Here is a 10,720-nt window from a genome sequence, read left to right on the forward strand (position 1 = left end):
AGACATTCACACGTCGAGTACAAACGGTTCAAAATGTCACATCTTGGGGTCATGTGTGTAGTTCAAGATCAGAGCGGCGATCGAAAATGTATATATAATGCAAAATATACCGGATTCGGTAGTCCAGCTGCTTTAAAAATATATATTCAGAACAACTTGTCTGCATAATGGATATGGCGTTGAAGCAAAATAATTATAAACAATTTGAAAATGCGATAAGTAATATACGAGTTTTATTTTACCACCTCATTCCGGATAAAAATTGAACTTCCCTTAAATGAAAATAGGGTAGTTCAGCGAAATGAAGATGCAACGACTATTTATTTCTAATAATACTATTCAAACACATCAGTAGACGCTGAAGGGTAGATTTAAAATAAAAGTTTCTGCAATATTTTATTTTAAAATTGTTTAATTAATAACAATTTATTTATTTATTTGCTTAAATTAAATTACCACTATCAAAGCTTAGCAAGTAACGGTGGTCAAAAAAATACATAAAATATTAAAATCAAACATTCCACAACGCAAAACTGAAATTCTTCATAGAAAGTTGTCCATCTAAACCAAATTTTGATATAGGAGAGCGAATAGGAGAGCGCAAAAAACAATCATTCATTTTCAGAAGTCAGAAATTCACGTCAAAAGCAATAAAATCGTGCAGTCGCCGTAGTAGTGGGTACACTCGGTAATCTAGCGTTCATTCCACGACTTTTATAATAATATAACAAATTAAACGAGGAACATATAAACCGAATTTTGCCCAATAGAAGACCGCAAAAAACAATTATCCCTTCTCAGAAGTCAAAAATCTACGCCAAAAGCAATAAAATCGTGTCGACGCCGTCGCAGTGGGAACGCTCGTTACCGAGCGTTCCCACTGCAACGGCGCCGACACGATTTTATTGCTTTTGACGTGAATTTTTGACTTCTGAGAAGTGATAATTGTTTTTGCGCCCTCCTATTGACCAAAATTTGGTTTGAATATACTTTTATTAATACTCTTATATCTAAAATCCGAAAGAATATCTATCATATTTTCAAAACATAGTGTAATATCAAAGTGCAGACAAACTATGGAGCAATATGCGAGATGCAAAAATTGTTTGTACTTCTTTTGCATATTTCCCCTCCAGGAATGAGTTGGCTCATTGTATTCTGGACTTCACCTAATGATAGTTCAAAACTGTAATTTGTTTTAGAATTTGCATTAGGTCAAGTTGGGTTTGGTTAATTTGTGTAGATTAGGTTTGAGTTTAAAAACAAATTGCCGTTTCGCAACTGTTAAATTCAGTTTTATACACATTTTAGAGCAGCATATAATTTCACAAAAATCAGTTAAATTATATTTTTGCTACTGCGGAAAATGTATTTGGATTTCACTAGTAACTTTACTGAAAAATATATATTCACTCTATTTATACATCGCATGTAAGGATTGCAATGCCGGTAATATCGTTATTGGGGCAAAAATTGATCTTTGGTACTACCGTTATTACAAAATGAAATACCGGTAATACAAAAAAAAATTAAATTCATCTAGTTTCATAGTCATTTATAGTAGCATATTATTAGTTAAATTATATTTTTATATCTGCTTATGAAGATGTATTTTTTCTTTACTAGTGAAAATATAAATTCACCGAAAAATACACATTCACTGTAACATTTGTACATCATATGTAAATAAATAATGTTTGTATATAATTATATTTATTACTACGTATGGTAATGTTAAATTCGTATCATTTTACTAGCACATGCTTGATTAATTATATTTTCACTTGGAAAAATAGATATCTACCGGTGAAAATGTATTCCGATATTATTTCACTAAAATGACAGTTATGAATATTTTCGGGGTTGATTCGAGACTGTTTTTTCAGATTTATTTGAGGTATAACCCAAGAGTTTCTGGTTTAGAATCTGGTACCTCATTTCAGATTTATCCAGGGGGGGCTAAAGGTCGTTTTTTTAATATTACGATTTTATTAAAATTCACAATATGTCGTTAAATGACATTTTTCTGGCTAAATTCAATGCGGAGCAAATGCCCCCACTTGCCCCCCTTTCCTTCAAATGACGTACCTGGAATTCCTCAAGCAGCAAAATAGTAGCTTAAGAAATGCTTAGCGACAAATAACTGTCTGCGAAAATCAAAAATATCAAATAATTAAAAAAAATTAAAAATAAAGGTGCTGGGAGCTTTTAAGAAATTAGAGAAAATTGGTATAAGTGAAATAATTTTAATATGGTTTAATAATTATTTAAAAAAAAACGCAAAAAGTTAAAAAAAACATGCGTATTTAGTTTCAGTTTCTTTAGACAAAATGTTACCACCGAGAACGTAGGAATATTCTGATGATGAATGATATTGGAAATATGACACAATATGGCATTACTGAACAATTTTAAATACAAAAAACTGGATTTTGTAACTGCCGTATTTATGTGTTTTATGATGCTGTTCCTTTCCGCCATTTCTGTGTCGCATAATTTATATTGCTGGTTCGAGACAGCTCTGGCGAATCGCAGATGAGGATGTTGGCGGGCCAAATGCATTGCCTCTTGGACACGCCTATGAAATGTGTAAAGTTAAACTTCCAAAGAGAGGCGATGGTTAATAAATGAATTGAATTAACAAGCACTGCATTGTCTACCGCGCATCCTTTTCAAATAAAGAGTGTTTTTTTCTGGTGCTTAAGAGTGATTAAAATCGCGGGATGGATGTGCTAAAATATAAACAATTAATAATGAAATTGTTTAGTCTCGAGATGTCCCTTCCCGGTCTTGTTTTCAATCTTACTTTTTAGACGAGTTAATATTTTATTTAATTTGTTCAAAATATTTGTAAGAATGATATATAAATATAACTTTACTGAAAATACACATTTACTGTAGCACGCTTGGGCATGAACTGAAGCCGTACATGTACGGTGGATTATCTTTTTTTGTTTTAAGGTACCCTTTATATAACTGAAGAAATGATAAATAAAAATATTATAAAAATATATTGAAATTCTCTGAATTGATACAAAAAAAAATTATTAAAACATACGTATACTAAAAAGTAATCATAATAAATTAATGCAATAAAACGAACAGAATCACTGATTTTTTTCTATAAGTTACTATAAAAGCAATATAAAATAATAATAATAAATAATACACTCACTCCCAGGTGTATACTAACAAATTAACAAATGTGTATAAATTAAATCACTACACAAAGGATTCAGCTTAACAAGTTTTTTCTATATACATCGTTTAATGTTCTCGTATAAAACCTAATTGAAAACAGACAAACTAACGAACTTAGTTGAGCTAATATAACTAAAAACTTTATCATAAAAAATACTTAAGATAAATATAACCATAGGCTTTATTTGAAATTTCAATGCACACTATCTATGCATTAATTATTTATCTAAGCTTTTATAGTCATTGTTAGTATGTATACATAAAACACACATCCACTATATATGAATATGCCAATAGGCCAGAAATTTTGTAATAATGCGTGACACCAAGTACGAATCGCTCAATAAGGCAACTAAGGTGGGTGTTTCACTAACTATTAAAAGTTACAATGTTATAAACCATACATTCTATCCGATTCGGACACTACTATAAATATTTATTTATAGGCGGTTATCTATTCTTGGGGCTGCTCAAAGTACAATTAAATCGACTGAAGCTCATTAAACTGGTTCGAAGACGGACGGTGTGCAGTTTGAGAAATGCTGTGAAATTATTGGCGAATTATGGAAGTGGAAACGTTTGAAATTTATGGCCAGCTCATGGAGGTCATGCGCATTTTGTATAAATCGTGGACCGATTTGGTCAAAATTGCCTAAGCAATGGCAGCCTCTCGAAATTTGAATATGTTGCACGATACTTTACTCGCAAACTGTTTTACCTGTATTTGGAATAACGACTTATAGAGCAGTTTTCGGCTCGAGAAAAAAAATATATGTAAAAAAAACACTTTTCGCAACTTTAATTTGGTCATACGGAACGAGCGAGACGGAATCGTATTTGAAAAAATCCAAGTTTTTCTCTTTTTGCCCGGACCTTGAAAAGGCGACCGACGTTGAAAAACCACTGCTCGAAGCTTGTGCAATGCATTTTCAATAGTTTGTATCCAATCTCGTATTTATAAGCATTTCCAACTTCAATTAAGTGCGCGGATTAACTAGAAATTGCAATTAGACGCGGCAAGGTCCATAAGCCAAGGTCATTCGGAATCGAAAGGCGGTTTTTCAGTAGTTTTACTCAAAATTGAAAACGGTTCGAATAAAATAAGGTTAATTAGCACTCTGATTTTATTGCTTTATTTACATAGATTATTTGAAATTCCTAACTAGCTCAAGCTATAAATTTGTCACTAAACGACGATCGTATGAACTTTAAATATTATACAAATATTGCACACACTAAAAATTAGCTAATTCCATTTATAAATTTATGGTGTTGGAATATTTTATTTTAAATATTGTATTAAATGTAGTTACAATAAATTTATTGCAGGGGATTTATATGATATTATAACTCCTACACTCGTTACAAAATCAGGCAATAAATAAGAATGTAAAACTAATAAAGCGATTTACTAACCAATAATTACTATTCTATTAATATTCAGTGTCTATGCCACGATTGATCAAACTAACAATATAATTAATAAAATGGCAATGTATGAAAATGAAAAATATGTTTATTGCAATTTGTATTTTTATTTATTATAAAAAGCTTAAAAATAATAACTACAAAAATAAGATGAATATTGAAGGTTGATATTATGTATTTGATTTATGAAAATCCTCGACTTCGATTTAAAAATTTATTTCACTACATCTTCAATTAATAAAAAAATAAGCGAGTTTGTATTAACACATCTCATTGCTACCAGGTGGTAAAATATGCTAGCGATCATTTGAAGCGGCAGTAAAATGCTAGCAATAAATTGCTCGCATTTATTTCATATGTTTTGTCTTGAAAAAGGACACCTAAATCTGTGCGATGAAGCACATTGTTATCCATTTTATAATCAAATTTAAGTGGCGTTCCTTCATTAAAAATTTTCATGGAGGAACATGTTTAGATGCTAAATTGTAATCAATTAGCAATGACTACGCTCATATTAACCTTTTGAGTGGAATCGCCTTACATGTACTGTTTTGAGGTACCTCATATAGTTATATATTTATTTGTAAATATAAAAAAAATCATTTTAAAATTGATTAAATATAAATGATTTTTATAGAAAATAATACTGATAAATTAAAGTCTAGGAAATATATGGGACAAAATATTTTTTATCAATTTTATAAAAAATATTGATAGTCTCTAAATTGATCCACAAAAGCTAAGTAATATATTAAAAATATGTAAAATAAATTAAGGAAATATAATATTAAATAAATTATTAAAACATACTATAATAAATCAAAGTAATAATTAGTAAAGTACTAAAAATGCAAAATAAATTAATAATAAATAAATATCAAAAATAATTATGGAAAAATACGTAAAGTTAACTCACTACTCAAAGGATTAAGATTAGCGGCGAAACGTATGAATTTGGATTTATGAATCAACAAAATAAACATTATTGGGCTGAGATTTAGAACCTTGAGAAATTCTTGCTGTACGATTTACAGAGTAGAGAATTGAACGGAGCATGTTTCATTTTAAGTTATGCGCGTCCGGAAGCGACGGCTTAGAACAATTATATATAAGATTACTTTTGTGTCCCATATTGAACAAATTGACGACGATTTGAAAAGAATGATTCAAAAAGTTCAATAATTTAATGAAAAAACCATTCTTTTTTATAGCTAAGGCATGATAAATGGAATTAAAAGCGATGTAAATAACATCTACTTGATGTATATAACGAGATTTTTCGTCATGAAATTGTAAAATATGGTTACTAATCTATTAGTTACACGAATCAAAAATCATATGGTTGCAAAATATGATATTAAATGCTGATAAAATTAACAACAGCCTATAATTCACTATCATAGAATTGCTTCCCTTTTTATGTATGGAAGCTTTTATTTATTCATAAGGGAAAGTATTTGTTTTTAACGATAGGTTAAAAACAAACAGCGGATATGCGATAGGATATATTAATAAGTAGTTTATACTTAAATGTCTATATAAAGTATTTTATTATAATAATGTATTTATATAATTAATAATTTATTTTACGTTGTGTATGTTTATAGACAATTTTATTTTCACCTATCCTTATTTATCGAAAACTGCTAAAATATAATTTTTATTAGATACATGAAAACCAATTAAGGCTCACTGTAAATGCAATTACTGACTGAATAATATTATAAGAAATTACATATTGAGATAAATATTTTTTCCACCGAAACATACGTAATTAAACTCTTTTTTTTCTAATATATTAAAACGCCGATTCAATGAGGAAATTAAGAATAAATTTGATCAAGATCTAACAGTGACATAGCGCAGTATGTTGCCTATTTCTTTAGGGTAGCAATTTTTTTTCTAGAAATAGCAAGCGGTGAAATTTAAGTCGAATATTGAATAATCGTAATAACCAATCGGAGGTGCATTTTATTAATGCGCCCGTCGCGGGTCGTTAATTGATTGTGGAATTTTGATTTTTGTATTTTAAGAATTTTAATTAACTTAAGAATTAACTTGATCCAAATAAACATATATAATTAATATAATATTTCAAAGAAACACATTGAAAATTATTTTTAGTTTTTTCTATATATTTTTCTATTTGACTTCAAATGGTAGAGATTTCCGATTATTATTTATTATCTCCAAGATATACTTCAAGATTATAATAATGTATATTTGAAAGCAAAAAAACATTCAAAGTTAATTTTTGAAGACTTCATATAGTAAATTAAAAAGTAATGCTTTATCATACAATTGTATTATTTTAATACACATATATTTTTGCTCTTTTTTTAGTCCAGAAAATAATTTTTATTCTTTGCTAGAAATTATTTTATTATGATTTTTTTTAAATATAAATATATATAGTTATCAGTTAACCAGCAAACGTTTGAAACCACTGGCCAGTTAAATAGCATCCGTCAATGTCGGCATTATGTTTTCATGTTGCACAATTCGAGCCATCTCTCATATTCAAATAGGCGAGTGTTTCGTGGAAGGCGCAGAGAGCAATTGCCATTTTAACATACGAAAGCGAAAAAAAGCTCAGACCACCACACCACAATATAATAGGAAACGAGAGCAAAAACGTGAAGTCGTAAATGGCTAATTGACGCAACGTTGCGAGCTTTTAACCCTTTCGCGCGTCGGAGAAGTGTATTATTTTTTCTACGACGTGACCAATACTAGACAACTATCGGTCGGCTTTTGGCTCAAATAAAAGTGAATTTTATGACAGTGCCCCTTTGTGGAAGTTAGACAATGAATTACCTACCCTTTTTTTGCTTCCGAACTCTTCGGAACGCAGATAACGAAATCGAAATCAATGCCAGTCGGTAAAAGGATCAGAGACGGGTTCCAAGGATAACTATATTTTGACTATTGTCCGTTTTTAGAAACCGAAAGTTGGCTTTGTATCATTTTCGTCTCCTATTGTCTAGTCTTTTGTAAATTGTAGTCTTTGACAAAATATTTACATAAATAGAGTTATTTACAACTTAATTAGCTATGCATTTTTATTTTATTATGTTGTTGAAATTCAAGTTAAAACATTATATAGTAATTAAATTATTTACATATAGTAAATATGTATAATATACTATTTAGTTATTTAAACCCAAATTTTATTAAAATAATTTTATTGTACAATATATATTTATATAGACAATAATAAAGCAAAAAATATTGAAACAATTTTTACCTAATTAAGAATTGTTTTACAATAATGTGACTGGAGTGTAGATAACAAGGATGTTAATACGATATGGAAAAATATTTCTAAAAATATTGTAGATAATAAAATAAAATTCTATTATCGATACAACCAACGATGACGTTAAAAATGTTTTTATCAATCACACAAAATATTTCAAATAAAATAAAAAACAATATAGAAATATGGCAGTCAAAGCATAAAGAATAGCTTAAAAAAATGGTATGAAAAGTCGATAGATGAAATAAAAAAATACCCAATTAAGACGTGATTAATTCTACTCAAAAAAATATAGAGATTGATGGAAATATATCTAAAAATTCCCATATAATAGCAAAAAATTAATACATCTACATTGAGAGTATAGAAGAGATTGTGAATTCAAGTTTCCTCAGTCTAATAAATTAGTACAATACAATAATGAAACATTGAATATAAAATTTAGTAAATTTAAATCAGTATCTTTAGAAGAAATCCGAAGTAAATATAGTAAAAAATAGAAGTAAATATAATTAAAGAAGAACTAAATTACATTAATACCTGATATTTTTAGAGATTGCTATTATTAAACCTATACCTAAAATAAAAAATAGTTAAATTTAATAAATTAATAAGATAAATAATAAAATCCAACCCTTAATTCCTTGATTCAAGAAAAAATGCTAATCATATTATTACTAATTGGGTCATTGATTAGAACACAATCAATTGAATAATATTGATTATGTATGAAACCAGTTCATGCATTGATAAACTGCTTAAAATATGTTCACCACAATGACAATATTACATTCTAATCAGTAATTTTAGATATCGTTGATACTTTTTTTGCCTCTGGAAAATAATTAAATAATATTTTTATGATTGATTCTGATATATTATATTTAATGAACATCTAGGTGCAGATTTTTTGTATATATAATATTTTTTCAAGCAAAGATATTCCAAAAAAATAAACTGTATTTATATAATTGTAATAGAAATCATTAGATCAAAACAAGCATGTACAGCATCATATTAAAGGCAAGTTATTGGATCAAGCGTTTTTCTAGTTATCGCTAGAAATTATTAAGATTTGACGGATGAAAAATAACAAGACAAATCTCGTTGTTTATGGACCTCAGAAATAACCTTCGCATTCGTTTCGAGAGTCAGCCATCTCGCACAAAGTCGTTCGAAGCAAATTTCAACAATCAGGTTTTCGCCGAGACAATAAAAGTCTCGGTCGTTTTTTGCGTCTATTTTCGCAAAACAGTTTCGGTCCGGATTTCCTCAACACTTTTTTTTATGCCTACGATCGCCTGAAACTGGTTTCTAACGCCGGGGGGCCGATCGAAAAATTCGCAATGATTCACGTTACAAAAATTGGATGATTTGGACTCCAGCATAACATTAATTCGTTAGAGGGATTGAAAACGAAAGCCTGAGAATTAAAAAAAAAAAGACTGATTATAAGAAAGACTGAAATAGCAAGAATTGATCGCGGTCTCCCGAACTGCGTTTTCTGTTCAATTAATAGTCCTTAATTCTGATTTTAAAGCTATGCAAATATCGATAGAGGGACATTTATTTATTTATTATTATTTTTACAGCACCTCAGCTTCGTGAACACGGGCATTTTAGATTTTTCTAGGGGGGGTCGGTTAAGAGTCATAGTATTAAATTAAAATACATACATTTCACTGCGACAATACCTCCACCTGCCTCCATCAAATGACGATCTTGTTGGTGAATCTGGTTGGCCAAAATTTCAGTCACTGATGGGAGATAAATAAATGCATTAAGATAAAAACATATTTTTTTAAATATATTATACAAATATCATACATGAACGATGAAACAGTAATACAGCAAATAAATCCCGAAAATTTCTGTATGTAACGCTTTGTGGTGACTATGGTTATTGATTTTTCAACAATAAGTTCGTTATTAAATGTTTATGGTGTTACCATGATACGGATTATTTTTTATCAACGGTTTTGTTTATTTTTTTTAGAACGCTGTTTATAAATTTAATCGTTAAATTTAGTGAGATATTTAAGTGTAATAGTTATTTTTAATATCATTTAACAGTGAATTTAACTATAATTTTTTGTGAATTATTTGAGAAAGGTGTGTGGATGAGCTCTGACGTATACATAAACACAGTATTATGATTTATTTCAATTTAATAACATTGCATTATTTATTTTTAGCAAATGAAAAACTGGTGACTGATACTAATAACGGGTGCAGATAAAAGTAAGTAGCAAAGATCTTTCGATTATTATTCTTTCTCGACACTCTTCAAAATTTGAAATAATAGTGAGGACTTTTCTCTATATATGATACTATATTTCCTTCAACATCATCATACAGTAGCAATGACCTGAAGATATTTAAAAATACTATAATTTAATGCATAAATCTTCCCTAGAAAAAACCTCAAAAACATCGTTCCTATTCCATTAAGCGTATTAAAAAAAATCTCACTGCCATATTTTTTTTACCTGTTTTTGAGTTTCTTAATTCTTGTGCTTGCTCTCTTTTTTGATGCTAAACAATCTTCATAACAGCATAATCTTTCAAAGATGGTTTTATAAATAGCAGTTTCAGACTTTGTGATTAGTCATCCGTCGTTAAGAGCTTGTTATGCATTAAAATGCTGTTTTTATTCAGTTTATCAATGAAACATAAGGACTTTTTTCTTCATCTTGATCGTCAACTATTCAAATTTGTTAATGCTATAATATTTTAGCATGATGAATATGAACATAGTCGTCTTAGGAATACTTGTTTGCAATGTCTTTTTCTGTTTATTGATCAAAGGCAAATGTTGACAATAAATGGTAT

Source organism: Plectrocnemia conspersa, unplaced genomic scaffold (genome assembly GCF_051122295.1).
Source record: "Plectrocnemia conspersa isolate PC_06_02 unplaced genomic scaffold, ASM5112229v1 ptg000012l, whole genome shotgun sequence".
In the NCBI taxonomy this organism is placed as follows: Eukaryota; Metazoa; Arthropoda; class Insecta; order Trichoptera; family Polycentropodidae; genus Plectrocnemia; species Plectrocnemia conspersa.